A 16,641-nucleotide genomic window follows, 5' to 3' on the forward strand; every position below is an offset into this window, starting at 1 on the left:
TGTGCTTCCTGAACATTGAACAACGGTCCGTGTGAATCAGATCTCGTCATAGGAATTTAACGAGGCTTCGAGGCAGAATTTTTGCCTCGAGGAATTTTTTGAATCGAGTAACTCAATGAATCGTTTCAGCCCTAGTTACGCCCCTGACTACGCGTCATAATATTGGGGTTTTCCGGTTCTGACTGAGAGTCACAGGCAACGTAAACAAGCGTTATATTTCTCTATAAACGATGGTGTCTGTACTGCCTTACCACTTCAAGCTCGATCCAGAGAGTTCAGACGGCCGTTACGATATAAACGATCTCCATCAATGAACGCGATTGGATTTAACTTTTTTAGGTATCCTTAGCTCTGCCAGAATGCTAAACGAAGACGAAAATGTGTTGCAAAGACATCCAAAAGGTAATTATAACGTACTACATTACTTTGCAAACTATATGGAAACACCAAATGTAGCACATAGAAAGTATGATTATAATGATTATAAAACTATTTCACTTATTAACATTATTTTACTATAGTAAACTTTATTATAAAAGACTGCTTACATACTATATTACTGTGCAAACTATATGGAAACACCAAATGTAGCACATAGAAAGTATTTGTTGAAATGATTATAAAACTATTTCATTTGTTAACATTATTTTACTATAGTAAACTTTATTATAAAAGACTGCTTACATACTATATCACTGTGCAAACTATATGGAAACACCAAATGTAGCACAAAGAAAGTATTAATTGAAATGAATGTTCTACATTATTTCACTATGGTAAACTTTATTATGAAAGACTGCTTACTTATAAGTGCTATGTTTTTACTTATTAGGTTTTAAGGAGAATGCAACAGGTTACAGGGCCTCTTACCTGCGTGATTCATCATCCAGGTTTTGCACAATTTGTCTAAATTCCTACACACAGAACATTTATTGTACCGACTATAAGCCTTTGAGGTGAAGGACTAGAGTAAGTTTTATTACATTTTTAAACCAATAACACTAAAGTATCATTATAGTAACAAAGTACCCAAAAGAACAAAAGATGTAACTTTAAAGAAAATATAATAGTCAGTCAAAAGTTTTATTTATTTATTACAAATATATATTTAAATGTTAAACAATATACAAATAAACATACTTTAGTAACTATATTGTGCTCTTGTTTCAAAAATTGTTCAATTCATTTCTTACAGCTATCTATTCAGATAAATGGCATATCAAAGCTTTGTCAGCTGGTGCTATTTAAGACGACACTATAAGGTTATCATCCTGTGGTGTGTTGTTCTCCAGATATGCTTGGAGCTTCCTGATCAGATCGGTCACAATTTTGGCTTTCGACGACCCCTGCACTGAAGATGGCATGCAATCACGTCCTCCTTTGAAGGTGTCTAAAACTGTGATGCCAGGTCCATTGGAATCGGGGTTTCCTTCAGCTTATCTTCAAATACCTCATCAAACACAAGCCTGATCACATCATCCACATAACTGTAGAAATATTGCAGTCAATAAATCTTTTGTTTTGATCATTTATTTCCCTGCTTCATACATTAAGTTTTTAATTATGAATGTATTTGAAATAAAACATTACTGCTTACGGTATGTCACTTGTGTGTTTTGGGAACATAGCCTTGTACTTTCCCTGTACTTTCCCTCTCCTGCTTTTGTTACGGCTTGGTGACATTGTAATGGATGGCTGCAAGGTACAACCTGTAAAAATATAAACAAGCAATTAATTTATTGTAAAAGTAAATACTACTTTATTTAACACAGTTACTAAAATACTTAAATACCTGCACAGCATTCCAATAAATGAGAAAATCAATTTTTTTGCTGCAAATCTGAAATCTCAGGCTACGGACGGCAAAGGCATCCACTGATGATGATGATGGAAACATTGTGAAACGATGCTACTGCCTGGGTTCCTATTATTATGCAGAGAAAAAAAACTTTGTCATCATCAGTTATACATTTAAGACTGGTAGTGGTTTCGCTAGCTAAATACATCATATGTGTTACATACCTTTGCTCCTCATATGCCAGTCTGACTCCTTGTACTGTGTGTTATGATGTTGCATGTTTGCATACAGTGTAGAAGGATGTGTCCAGCTGCGAATCTAAGATATAGACAAATAAAACAAATATGTATTCAGTCAAAAAGACATATTATAACAATAGAGTACCATGACTATAAATCGTTAGACTATTCATTAAAACGGAAATGTATTACATATTACATGGCCCAACATTAGCAACACACATTACGTGTTTACTTCGTTTCAAAATCTAAGAAAGCTTCAAGTAAATACAACAGTAAAATACATATAACTTTAAACAAATCATCTGTACTTATAGTTTCTTGAGTTTGATCATGAGAACAAATGTTACCGGTAACAGTTTAGCTGGTATTTGTATTTGTATTTAGCTTAGCAACTTAGCAAGTTTGTAAACATGTCTAAACCAACATCGATAAAAAAAACGAGAGTCTGCATAATTCAACATACACGTGTGTAAATATGGTACGTTGTTTATGAAATACAGTATTACAACACAAAACAATTAGCTTGCAAGCTTAGCTCTACACGCACATTATGTTAATCTCCGGTTACCGGTTACGTCCCTGCTGAAAAAAAACAGCATCAAACCAGCATGGACCAGCATGGGAATTATGCTGGTCTATGCTGGTTTAGCTGGTGGTCACAGCATACCAGCACCAAAACACAACATATGCTGGTATGACCAGCATGGGATGCTGGTGCTAATGCTGGTTTAGCTGGTGCTAATGCTGGTTTGTTGCTGGTTTAGCTGGTGCTAATGCTGGTGCTGATGCTGGTTTGATGCTGGTTTTGCTGGTGTTCACTAGCAAACCAGCACCAAAACACAACATATGCTGGTCTTGCTGGTATGCTGTTTTTTCAGCAGGGGTAATGTACAGTAAAAGGCAAATAATAAACTTGAATACTTACAGCCTGTGATCCAGAAGTGCAGAGTAATCCAACTTTCAGGAGGAGACGTCGCGCAAATCCAGCTTCGGTTCATGAGAAGCAGTTATTGTGAAAACTCCGTGAACAACTTCTGACTGGATTTTTCCGGAACCGTATTAAACATGATATCCTCTGTGAAAGTCCATAAAGTGTTATTTTGCCCTCGCATCTTAAGAGACAGCTTCTACTCGAGAGATTTAATCGCTTAAACGATGAAACAAGAGTTTGCAAACAGAGTCAAAGCAGGGACTCACAACCTCCGCCATTTTAGCTCTCTTCTGACTCGGCGCTCCCCACCCTCGTCTTTGAGGGCGTACCCAAGCAAAGCAGAGAGGGCTGAACTATGATAATGTTGGTCTTATCTACGTCACTAATCCCAGGAAGTAAACTGTTGCCTACAATCCGAGTGTTTTTTGTAGTCCTCGAACGTTAGAGATGATAACTCGCATCATCGTTTTCTTTGAGGTATGTACTTTTTGAATATCGTTAGCATGTACTAATACACACTTACACAAAAAAGGATGTTTAAAAACGTGTATCCCATAATAGGTGCTCTTTAAAGCAACACCAAAGAGTTTTGGCTCTTTGCTCCCCCTACAGGTTAGAAGCGTAATTGTCCATTACCCACTGTCATAAATACTGAGGCATAGCTGGCTCTGATTGGATTGTAGGTCTGCCGTAAAGCAAGTTTTTGTAGTATTCACTCGGACTACAGGACCACTACCCGACGTTTGGAAACTTATTTAGTGCGGTTTTGGCCGATAGAGGGTTGCAAAGGGAATGTGAAAGTGCTGTTCACCCTGTTTAGAGTGGATGAATGACTGAAACTGTTTTGGAAGCGTTATTTTAAGGTAAAAAAAAACTCTTTGGTGTTGCTTTAAGTTTAGTCTTTCAAGCTTTCTAAACATACACAAAACTGAATATTTTTGTCTCCTTAATGAAGACTATATCATAAGGAGCGATTTCATATGCACGTATGGAATATTTTGATTGCTGCACTAACTAACAAGACATGACAGGCTAACTCTAGAAAGAACTGCTTAAAAGATATTTACTGCTTACACAAACCTGCAGTTCAGTTGTTTTAACTACCAAGCAACTACCTCAGGCAATAGAAGAGAGACACTTTCTTCATGGGCATAGGTTGCACGTTACATAATCATTCTTGCCTTTCACCTCAAAGATGGAAAAGTAACATTTGTACTTTTTATACTTTGTGTTTGCGTCCGCAATCTTTGTTTTGAGCTCGTTGTACATGCCATAGATTTGCTGTTGCGGATTTGTGCAACTCGGATCACGGATGGACTGAAGCGCGAGAACTGGGTTGCACGTGAGTGCCTTGGATGGGGCGATGCATGCTTTCATGTCAGTCCCCAAAAGTCTCCAACCACGCTAGAAAAGATCGCTAGATTTGTCCTAGTCGCTTTTTTAATAAAGTCGCTAAAGGGATCTAAAAGGTTTCTTAATCTAGCGCAAAGTCACTAAAGTTGGCAAGACTGCGCAGACTTTTTTTACAATGTTAAGACATTCTGCCCAGACTGACTGTGTGCGCGCTTGTGTATGAACTCTGCTGCATCTGGTTGGCTAACGATGGAAATTAAGCCAATCACCATCAGCTATGTGGTTGTCCCACCCCCAAACACACGCACACTAGAGAACATAGCCTTTCTGGCCAAAAGAGCCTAGTCGGGTATATATATTATATATTGGGATACCACCGCTGGAGTGGCATATGGGGTGGCAATGCTTTTTTAGGGTGGCAACTGCCACCCCGTGCCGCCCCGGTAGATCCGTCCCTGCTCCTGACACCTGAATTACTTCTGCTAATCATTATTATTATAATTTCTTTCTTTGATCTCTTTTTTTTAGACACTACCTCAGTAACTAGTAGGATACCACTGGCAGCAGGGATGAGTGGGCATATAGTATCTCCAATGTCTGCCGCATATCATTCTTCCATCTCAGAAATATCTAGAAAATACACCATATGCTGTCTGCATCAGACACAGAGAAGCTTATCCACGCTATTATGACCTCAAAAATAGATTATTGTAACTCGTTTCTTGGGGGATGTCACGCAAATCAGGTAAATAAGGTTCAAAACGCCTCTGCAAGAGTGCTTACTTGATCTAAAAGGTATGACCACATAAGCCCAATTTTGTCATCTTTACACTGCCTACCAGTTAAATATCGCTTGCATCTTAAAATATTGCTAATCACCTATAAAGCCTTAAACAGCCTATCACATTGCCTAGACAAACACAGTGTGTTTGCTGCTACGACCTGCGTACTGGTATTTGTTTACCACGAGGGCATGCTGGTGACGTTGCGCAAAGTGTGACGCTGCTGCCGAAGCTTCCTGTCATCATCGTACATCTACATGCCTGTCGTACCAGAGTTTAAATGATCCATGTTGGACAGTGTGATAAGTTAATGCTCTTATAAGAGGGCAAAAATCCTGGGTTACACTTTATTTTGATAGTCCACTTTAGACATTCTACTAACTATAAATAACTTTGCAGCTACTTATCAACTAACTTTCAATTATTTGCAACAATACGTCAAAAAACTCTCATTAGTGTATTAGTAGACTGTAAGGGTTGGGGTTAGGGAAGAGGTTTGGGTTAGTGGAATAAGTTGACATGCACCTGCAAAGATACTTATAGTCAGTTGAATGTCAGTTGAGATATCATCACAATAAAGTGTTAGTAGATATTAAGCAGACAGTCTACTAATTCTCTAAATATTGGTAGTTGATAAGTAGTTGCAAAGTTACTTATAATTAGTAAAATGTCTAAAGTGGACTATCAAAATAAAGTGTTACCAAATCCTGCAGTGTATTCCGGGCTTTAGAGAATTACTATCAGATTAAAATCAATCACGTCACAAAATTCTGGTTACTTAATTATCTCGAGAGTGTCTGGCTATGTCTGGCTCTCTCCCAAGGGTTTTTTTCCCCTCCTAGGACTTTTTGCCCACATGGTTTTTCTCCTAGGGAGTCTGCTGACATTGGCTTAACTTAGCACCCTCTTACATATGTTACATTTTTACTACGCTCGCTAGTATGGTTAATCTTAATAGCTTTATTCTGCTGTTTATGTTTTTTTCCTGCATCTATTAATGTAAAGCTGCTTTGAAACAATAAAAAAATTGTGAAAAGCGCTATTTAATAGGGCTGTCGCAGTAAAGGAATTTCCCTTGCAATGATTTTGCGTGGCTATGCGGTTTTACCGCCTTCATCATGGCCGTAGGTACCATTGAGGACACAAAGGTCATGTCTTTTGTAGTTTTTTCTTGAAGTTTAATTTCATTTTGATGTGAAAAAAGCCAACAAGATATTTATCCTTGCATCTTCAGACCATCACGTGACACACTTACTTGCAGATACCGCTGCCATTTAAAAACGAAAGTAGTCGGGTATAGCGGAGTGTTTCCTAAACCATTTAAAGAACGCAACGCAGTGTCTCGCTCGCACATCTCACATAAACTTGTTGACAACATGTGATTTTCTGCCTGTGATTTTCATTCAAATGACCGAAAATGAAAAGGCTGCAACAACTAAATTATCATTTGGAAAGCCAGCAGAAAGAGAAGACAAAGACAAAGAGAAGGAGGGAAGGTGAGAATGTTAATGGTTACAGCTACCGATGAGATTCAAACCTACACTACTGTTCACAAGTTTAGGGTCACTTGACTCACTTGACTAAAATGTTAACTATGATCTTGATGTCATGGTTCTGCCATCTTGTCCTTTGTTTTATCTAGTCTTGTGGCAGAATCATGACAGCCCCATGTTTTGTGTGGGTTCACGTGGTCTTAGTATTGGTTTACTAGACCACGTGTTCCCTTTGTCTTGTCTCTTTTACCCCGCTCCCTTGTCTTCCTCTCCTCATTATTGTTTGATTTATATCACCTGTTCCCCTCTTGATTTGCTCCCCTATTTAATCCTCTTGTATCCATTGTCCCATGCTTCAGCATTGACGTTTGTTTCTGTAATCCTGTGAGTACGCTGTCTTGAAGTCTAGTTAGTGGTGGGCAGAGCGAGGCTTCGTGAAACACTGAAACAGTTGAATCAATTGTGCCGTATGTTTCGAGGCTTCGAAACATCAATCCGAAACCGACTCCACAGTGACACCTAGCGGTCGTTTGCATGTCTTTACATGAAGCAGCCTTGACAAGATTTTAGACGAGCGCTGACAAATTGTATCCCACATGTTGTTTGATTGACACACAAGTGATAGAATGGGAGAGTGGATAGTGCTCTCGACTCTCATTCGTAGATCTTAGGATCGAACCTGGGAAATGTATGTGCTACGTCATCATAATAAAATAGTTTTGATGTTGTTTTAACATCTGTTTGACAACTACATGAGCTTTTAGGCTCACAATTGTCGATAACTATAGGCTATTCGGGTCTATTTAATGAAAAAAAAATAGAATAGAGATATACCAAATAAATAATAAGAGATTCATAAAATATATCAAGCCATAATATGCCACATTGTTTACATATAAAGATCTTTAATCAAATATATAAATTGTTCTGTGTTGATAAACTCAACCAGCTACTTTTTTACATATAATTTCTTCAGCCTTTGAAAACATTCTCACACAAGGGACACTTGCTGGCATGCATTTTTGGTAACGCTTTAGATTACAGCCCGGAAAGTACTGCGTAAGTACAGCGAATTTACAGCGTATGTTTCTGTAATTATAATGTACTTATGAAGTAGGTATGTGTAATTATAAGGGAACAATTTATAATATTGGGAAATAAAGGGGTAACAACCAGGATATATGCAGTAAAGTACTGCGTAAGTACAGCGAATTTACAGCATACATTTCTGTAATTATAGTTTACTTATAAAGTACATACGTGTTATTATAAGGGAACAATTTATAACATTTTTTGGAATAAAGGGGTAACAACCAGGATATATGCAGTAAAGTACTGCGTAAGTACAGCGAATTTACTGCGTAAGTTTCTGTAATTATAGTTTACTTATAAAGTACGTACGTGTAATTATAAGGGAACAATTTATAATATTCGGGGAATAAAGGGGTAACAACCAGGATATATGCAGTAAAGTACTCCGTAAGTACAGCAAATTTACAGCATACATTTCTGTAATTATAGTATACTTATAAAGTACATACGTGTAATTTTAAAAGAACAATTTATAATATTTGGGGAACAAAGGGGTAACAAAAAATACAAATAATATATGCAGTATGTTATAACTAAGGGCTAATTATTTTAATATTACATGGCATTATGTAATATTACATATTATGCTAAAGACGTGGGAAATTACAAATTATTTATACAGTAAGTAACCTCTGGCTAACGATTCAAATATTAGGCCTACGTGATATGGCGTAGGCTACATGCAAAACAATTTTATGTTTGAGAGTAATTTAGCGAGAAAACACATTCACTGAATTGGCTCGATCACACTCCTCTCCACATATAGCTGGTGCGTGGTGATCACACTGGCGTCATCTGCTTTCACATGGATTCCACAAACTGCGCTGATTCAGAAGAGACCTCTGAGATGGTTGTAACGTACGCTGGGTCTATATTCAATCATAGTCATACACCACATATATTTTTGAAATAATATAGGTATAAAATATATTTAGGCTAAGTATTTTTTTAACCACGGGTTACCATATTTTTTCATTTCATGATGCATGTGATGGAGATTACTGAACAACAAAACTTGAAATTCAGTTAATGTGTTTATGCTATTTATTAGTACGATACAATTTATTTAGAATTTTCAATAAAGGTGTAAGGGTGGATTCACTACAGTGGTTCAGTCTGTAGGAATGCCGAAATGACTGAGAAATGTTAACAGCAAGATATTATAAAACTGTGTATTTCTGGTCAATTATCACCCTTCTGCAACCTACTAAAGACGGAAATAAGTGCAGTTATAATAGCAAGATATGTGGGAGAGCATTGCTAGAATATAAATATATTAAATTGCAATATGTAGCATTTAAGTATTAACACTAAATCAAAACTAAACAACAGATTTGTAAATGAAAAGGTTTAGTAACAGTACTGACTTGAAGTAACAATTGAAATGTGAGATATTACCTGATAAGATAGAGAACAGAGAAAGAAAGTTTAGATGAAAGAGAATCACCATTTAGAACTGGAATCGTAATGGCCTAAACCCAAGAACTCAGGTAAAGAAGAAAAGCAGAGGGCAGCAAGCAAAAGGCAAATGCCAAAAGGCAAAAGCCCAGAGCTCATGAAAACCAAGACATTTATTCTCTATCCCTTGACCATGTGACTAAACCTAACATGATACATTTAAACTGACCAATCAGAAGACCACACCTTTAACCCCCACTGTATTGAATAAACAGCTGTGACAATAATCTGTGATCACTATCAGTAAGCACAGGAATGCAGATGGTAGAGTATGGAAATGGGGATTGTGACGAAGTTATAAATTCCTATATTTTTAATATTACAAAGGTTACTTACCTTAAGAAGGGTCATCAAGCAAAATTAAAAATAGGCAAGGCAACTATAGTGAAAGCAAAGCAAACAAAACTAGAACTATTTTCTGTAGTTAGTGTGTAAATATACAATATTTTGTGTTGTTACAGTCTAAGTCAAACTTGTTACCCCCTTGTTTCATGTAGTTACATAGTAAATACGGCATCTGCGGGCTGTAAATTAAAGTGGCACTTGTTACCCATTTGTTTCTCGTAGTTACAGAGTAAGTACAGCATCTGCGGGCTGTAAATTAAAGTGGCACTTGTTACCCCTTTGTTTCACGTAGTTACAGAGTAAGTACAGCATCTGCGGGCTGTAAATTACAGTGGCACTTGTTACCCCTTTGTTTCACGTAGTTACAGAGTAAGTATGACATCTGCAGGCTGTAAATTAAAGTGCCACTTGTTACACCTTTGTTTAAGGTAGTTACAGAGTAAGTACGACAACTGCGGGCTGTAAATTAAAGTGGCACTTGTTACGCCTTTGTTTCAAGTAGTTACAGAGTAAGTATGACATCTGCAGGCTGAAATTTAAAGTGCCACTTGTTACACCTTTGTTTAAGGTAGTTACAGAGTAAGTACGACAACTGCGGGCTGTAAATTAAAGTGCCACTTGTTACACCTTTGTTTCACGTAGTTACAGAGTAAGTATGACAACTGCGGGCTGTAAATTAAAGTGGCACTTGTTACACCTTTGTTTCACGTAGTTACAGAGTAAGTACGACATCTGCGGGCTGTAAATTAAAGTGGCACTTGTTACCCCCTTGTTCTGTGTAGTTATAGGGTAAATTCAATACTAGAGTACTGGTGTAGATAAACCTAATTTCAGCCAAAGTTATCAACATAGAACTAAATTACAAATTTAAAAGCATAGTAGAAACACCTTAATTTAACCCAAAACAAGTTTATTTAAAACAAAAATATTTATCCAAACTATAACATATTAAATACTAACAATTTTAAAAGAATAACAAGAAACTGTAAAAACAACTAACGATGAATGAACAATTTAACAAAAGAACATCAATTTAATTATTTGAAAATAATTAACCCCTAAATTTGATTTTTTATAGGCAACAGCTTGTTTGCTGCCTTCATTTTTTCAATTTTCGATTTCAGCTGGGGGCAGGATGAAAGAAATTTCAGCAAATCCTTTGCATATGACTGCAAGGTTGTCCCTGCAGTATAGATAGATTTCAGTCATGTGACCTTTTACGTTATGCCGCCATCTTGAGGACCTACCGAGTACCAGTAGGCAATTGACAAGCATTGGCTACCTTGCTACGATTTACGGATTTCTTATCTTTTACTGTCTGTGATTCTTACAGATACAGTAAAGGGCTACGAAAGACAACATGTCGCATCTCGACTGTCATGAAAATAAACGCTACTTTAAAAAAATAAATCTTGGTTAGGGTGTTATGCCTTCTCGATCCCTGATGCGTTCTTCCAGCCTATGTCCGCTGCTACCGAACTACCACTATTTTACAAGATAAGAAGGCGCGACACAATATGAAACTTTGCTCGAAGTATCACCTGGATCTCTACACATGAACGCGGGCATTGAGAACATTGTTTTTGTACACAGAGTTTACTAAAAAGAAAGGTTTTGTACAACTGACTTTGGCTGTTATGGTGTCCGCTCGTCATCTCTGCCAGACGTAAATAATCGATTTCCGAATGCAAATGAATGAATCTCATATAAGGCTCCTTTTTCAACTAGAAGGTCAATATTGTTTTTCACTTGCAACAAAACAACGACTTATCCGTGCATTTTTAAGCAACTATGCTTTAGGAGATATCATCTTTACTCTCCTCCCTCCTTACGTCGCAATTGGAGATCGATACATCTAGACTGGGAAGAAAGCAGTGAGCGGACGCCAAATCATCCAAAGTCAGTTGTTCAAAACCTTCTTTTTAGTTAACTCTGTGTTCACAAACAATGTTCTCAATGCTCGAGTTCACGTGTAGAGACATAGGCGATACTTCGAGCAAAATATCATGTTGTGTTGAGCCTTCTTAGTGTTGTTAAAATAGCGATTTTGATGCTCACAGCATATTGAAGGCATAGCTTCTAGTTCTTTTGCGACCACTTCAGGTCCTCAAAATGGCGGAAGACAAGTGATTGACGTCAGCTGACATCCATGTATATGGAGGCACTGTGAAGTCTTCTCCCTCTGATGCAATTCCCACCTGTAATCACACAAGTAGAGAAATATTTATATATTTAGCAGAATGTCAAAAAAGAAAAAACTTGAAACACTAGTACAATAATAGGAAATGAATGGGAAAATATGGAAAAAAAAATGTTTTTGTGTGTGTACAATTCACAAATCAGCCACGATATAAAAAAGTGCACAGCATGAATGAATGGGTGAAACTCTAAAGCATCAAGAGTGAAAGACAGACAGACAGACACACCAACCCTATATCACGAAATTACGTGACTATTTCACGCATGGACCAGCGATCAGCGATTTCCGATCGATTTGACACGTCTACGCTATTAAGAGAATATAATGTTAGAAGCTTTTGAAAGGTGACTAAACAGCAGTGGTAAGATATTATGTTTACCTAAAGCGAATAGAATGTGTGTTTGTCATTTCGTTTTACCTCAGAGTCTAACATTATTCTAGCGAAAATAAACGGCTACGGTAAGATCTGTTAACCTAAAGGGAATTAAATGTTTATTCCTTTTTAATAAATATCTGTTTTAAGTCTTCTATATTGTGTTAAAGTCACTGGTTGTTTATATATTTGATAAAATACCATGTTATCTAAATATGTGTTGAGGTATTTTATTATATTAAATTAAATTAAAAATAACCTGTGTTATAATACATTCATATAATATAACACACAGTAATATAACATTCAATTATTCTAACGTTAGGGGAACGTTAAAATAACCTGAAAATAACATTAGGGGAATGTTTATTTTCTTTAAGAAAACATTCCTTGCTATTAAACAAAAACCTTGGAAAATAACATTGTAGAAACCAAAAACTAATGTTAGGGGAACGTTTTGGGTACCAAATTGTTAGCTGGGGATGGGCAGAAATAGTTGGCTTACATGGAAATCCAGGATTTTTCAATATTCTACATTAAACAGTGTATTTTTTATTCGGGCTACTTGAATGAGTGCCTGCCCGAAGGGCTATCAGGGATTAAAAAAAATTGCGAGCCCTGGTATCTCTATGGCAAACGTGCGGTGGAGGGCTGAGCCCACTCGGAACTACGGGAGCACAGAGGGGAGTGTTAGCGGATGTTAAAGAGGAAACCGATTTAATTCAAACAAATCGATGTTAAACTACACATTCGAGTTAATCGATAAAATCGATTTATCGCCCAGCCCTATCTGATTGTGTAGTTTGTTTAGTGTGTTGTGATTCGAAAGCAGCTTAGCTTGCCGTTAGCTAAGCAGACGACTGAAGTATTCCTGTGGGCGGAGTTTAGTAAAAAAAAAATTTCTACTGAGGTCATTAAAGCAGGAAGTAGAGGGCTAAAGTCCAAACCAGCCGTTCGCTGTAGGCTTTGAAAGAGGAATTCTGTTAAAGAAAATATATCACCTGGGAGTGAACTTTGAGCTTCATCATTTTACAAGTATTATTAATGCTATTATAGCAACATTACACACTAACTAGGGTTTAAAAAAAGGGATATAGAAGAACGTGACCTTTAACTAAAGGTGGCATAGGTATAACAGATTTCACACTTTTAAAACCTGTGCTTTTAATATTGTCTGAACATTTGTAGATAAATAACATATATAACATATTTTGAGTTTATGCATGAGAGCGCCCTCTGGCTTTTGGATGTGGCAGCATTTGACCATAACTTATTGAGAAACTGGGCATAATAATTGTACAATTAATTATTACACCCCTACAGTATAGCCACTGTGCATCTGTGATGGATAAAAGTTTGCCGCACAATGGGTAACACTGAATAGACACACAACAGTACATCATCTAATCATACAAAAGAAGTAATGTAGTACCTATTATAACACAACATAGCCGTGTTTTTTAAAGGCCTTCTTCACCCCTGAACCATCCATGTTCATTGTTGCCATCAATCTGTTTGTAAGAACTCTGATAAAAGAAAAAAGACAACCAATTATATACATGATAACAGTAATCGTATTTATGTGTTTGGTGAGGGGAAAGATGTGGAACTAGGGCTGTCGTGGTGAAGGAATTTCCCTTGCAGTGATTTTGCGTGGCTCACTAGCGCGCTATGCTGTTTTAAATGTCTTTCCCTTATGAGAAAAAGATTAACAAGCTATACTATTATATAAATATATTTTTTGAAAAAACTAAAATAAATTGAAGAACAATTTCTTAACAAGAAGTTTTTTTAAGTGCAAATTTACATAGCATCGGCAAATACAAAACAAAGCAGTGTCTTAAAAATACATGTAAATTAGACCGTGTTTATGCACCTGTAAATGTACAAAACGAATGCAATATAGAAGGCAATGAATATTTATTTATGGCAATTTCAATAGTATATTAGTAAATAAAGTGTATCTATTAAGTATGAAAACGAATAAATCATTGTTTTGGCTAAATTAATCTGGATAGATCATTTTTTAGACTGATTTGTCATAATTTCAGATCAAGCTTAAATGCTATCTATAACAACTTAAATTATATCTCGAGTGTAACTTGGTCGAAAATATGTAGAAATATAGCCTATGCGAGAACAAATTACAGAACAAAAATGTTTAGCTCACGCGGACTGAACGAAAAGCCGTTAATTAAGCGAACTCTCTGTAAAATAGAGGACGTGCAGAAACAATCGGGTCGGCAGATGATCATCAATGTTTCTAATGTTTCACGCAGAGACTGGTGACAAAAAACTTTAATATCTAAATGTCCAGGTAAGAGTCAAGTGTTCAGTCAGTTAATAATAAAGCAACCGGCGTTAATGGCTGCAGTTTCCTCATCCACGGAGCGGACGCTGTAGATACACAAAGAAAAAAACAATGTTTTTATTTAAAGTGGTTTTAATGCTGGTAAGCAATCAGTTATATTATGGTGCTTTGTATTTGTTAATTTAATTTAATTTAATGTTAAATTAAAGTAATTTTAATCTTTAAAACTGCATCAAGATGCAGACGACGCAGCTATTCTGTCATCTTAGTTTCACTTCTTTCACACATTCACTGTATGATTTAACGAAATATGAATAGTATAGTATTACATTTTGAATTGAAATTTACGAAAAACAAGTTACTCTCTTAACTCTTGACAATCTATTTGGCCTTTTTTTATACATGTATGATGTGAAAAACAAGAAGGGCATAGCTATATATGAATTTAATGTGAAAAGCGCGGTTGTTGCGGTTACGTGTCATTCATGCGGTTAAGCTTCTCAGCAGTGCGGAAATACAGGATTGCGGTTACCGCGACAGCCCTATGTGGAACTCGGTCCATTGTTACACCAAACAGCACATATAGGCTAACATACAAGGAGAGGAAAAAACCCTGGATAAGCAAATCACAGGGAGAGATTCAGAGCACCCACTCACCCCTGGGCCCCGGACAACGTCACATGGTGAAAGATGCAAGAGTCACAACACTGGCACGGACAATCCGGATAGTAGTCTCTGGAGGAGCATGAAGGAACACAATGGCTGGAACAAACAGAGACTCCAAACAAACGATCTGACAAAGACAAGAGAGACAGGGTGTTAAATATCAGGTGGAATGAGCAGCAGCTTACATCTCCTAAAACTGTCATTTTACATTCATAAGGTTTATTTTCAGGGTTTTTTCTGGCACAAAAGGAGGCGGAGGTGGTGTCATCCTGATCTTAACTTGTACACACACGTAGGCCTACCGTACCTTTAAGTGGCTTACCCAAAGTGACTTCAACTTATTATTTCTAATAAAAGTTGATTAAAATGACAATTATTAAGTAAAAATTTATATAAAACATTAATTATTTTACCAAACAGGAATGTTTTTAATAAAATAAAGCTTTTAATCACCTTTAACTAACTTTTTAGCCCACAATGGCCAACTGAATTAACCAGTTTTACTAAATGATCAAAGCTCATTCACATCTTGCAATCTCTGTGGTTTATTTTAAATGATTCAATCAGGGTATATTCAGGAATCATAGAGATGAATTTACTACCTTTTTCACCACCTTCACAAGATTTTTTACTACCAACACGACATATGACTGAAAAGTTCAATAGCTTAAATGAAGCGGTTCAAATGAGTCATTCGTGTGCGAGAACTTCGTACTGGGGAACTCGCTGTGTACAGTTAAAGTATAGCCTAACTTACCGATTCAATGATCCAACTGCACTGATAAAGACATAACAATGATGTTGCCTACGATACGTCATATTCATTTCGCATCCAACTTTAGTGGACAATTTTTTGAATAACTTTTATTAGTACGAACAAAAACTGTAAAACTAACATTACTCGCGACATTTCAAAATCGTAGACATTTTAAAAAAAAAACAAGTTATCTGCTTAATGGATCTAACTCTGTTAAATTACCTCAGAATCCTTCACAGTAATGTTACATTAACTAACGGGTAATTTCAATTCACAAAAAGAACAAATTAATCATTGCAACGTCAAATATTTAATCAAAACACAATCTTCTAAGTTTTTAAAGTCACCAAATTATGTTTTATTTCATGAGATGTTTATTACTCACCTGATAAAAGCGCCAACTTTCTCGAGCTGCTTCGACTTCCCCTCACAGCTGGCCTGACGTGATGACCTGCGTTTCAACGGTCATCAACGTCATAAATCTTCCAAATATTTTTTATTTTATGTTTTTCCGTGTATACATGTATAACATTGTCATCCTAGGTTTGCATCAATTTACACACAAAAATAAATAAATTAATTGTTGTAGTCCATTCTTTAGCTGCAGAGAAACCCAAGAATGTCCAAGAGCTATGGCGCCATCTACAGGTGGTATTAGGAATAGAGAATATAAATAGGCATTGTAGGTCCTACATTTTTCATAATTAAAAATATTTTTTTTTAAACAAATATGCTTTTTTTAAGAACCCTAGCATTGCATCTATCAGTTAAAGACAAGAAAATTTAAATAATTTAAAAATATGTAGCATTTTCACTATGAAAACTCTAACTAATGTAAAT

The 16,641-nt window shown here is 36.4% G+C and overlaps 3 long non-coding RNA genes across 3 annotated transcripts in view; 1 reads left to right on the plus strand and 2 right to left on the minus strand.

The window, feature by feature from the left end:
- Positions 1-1,596, plus strand: part of LOC135720975 (uncharacterized) — a 93,458-nt gene extending 91,862 nt beyond the window's left edge. Inside the window, exon 2 of the long non-coding RNA XR_010521385.2 lies at positions 1,293-1,596. This is a non-coding gene — a long non-coding RNA (uncharacterized lncRNA). The remainder of the gene's footprint in view (positions 1-1,292) is intronic.
- A 46-nt stretch (positions 1,597-1,642) lies between these two features.
- Positions 1,643-2,121, minus strand: LOC141279948 (uncharacterized). The gene is made up of 3 exons (XR_012334757.1): positions 2,023-2,121; positions 1,793-1,924; positions 1,643-1,709 (listed from the first exon to the last, which is right to left on the minus strand). It is a non-coding gene; the product is annotated as an uncharacterized lncRNA (long non-coding RNA).
- A 9,323-nt stretch (positions 2,122-11,444) lies between these two features.
- LOC135720976 (uncharacterized) lies at positions 11,445-16,412 on the minus strand. Its single transcript, XR_010521386.2, has 4 exons — positions 16,187-16,412; positions 15,036-15,171; positions 13,500-13,593; positions 11,445-11,692 (listed from the first exon to the last, which is right to left on the minus strand). It is a non-coding gene; the product is annotated as an uncharacterized lncRNA (long non-coding RNA).
- Positions 16,413-16,641: the final 229 nt, after the last annotated feature.

This window comes from Paramisgurnus dabryanus, chromosome 13 (genome assembly GCF_030506205.2).
Source record: "Paramisgurnus dabryanus chromosome 13, PD_genome_1.1, whole genome shotgun sequence".
Classification (NCBI taxonomy): Eukaryota; Metazoa; Chordata; class Actinopteri; order Cypriniformes; family Cobitidae; genus Paramisgurnus; species Paramisgurnus dabryanus.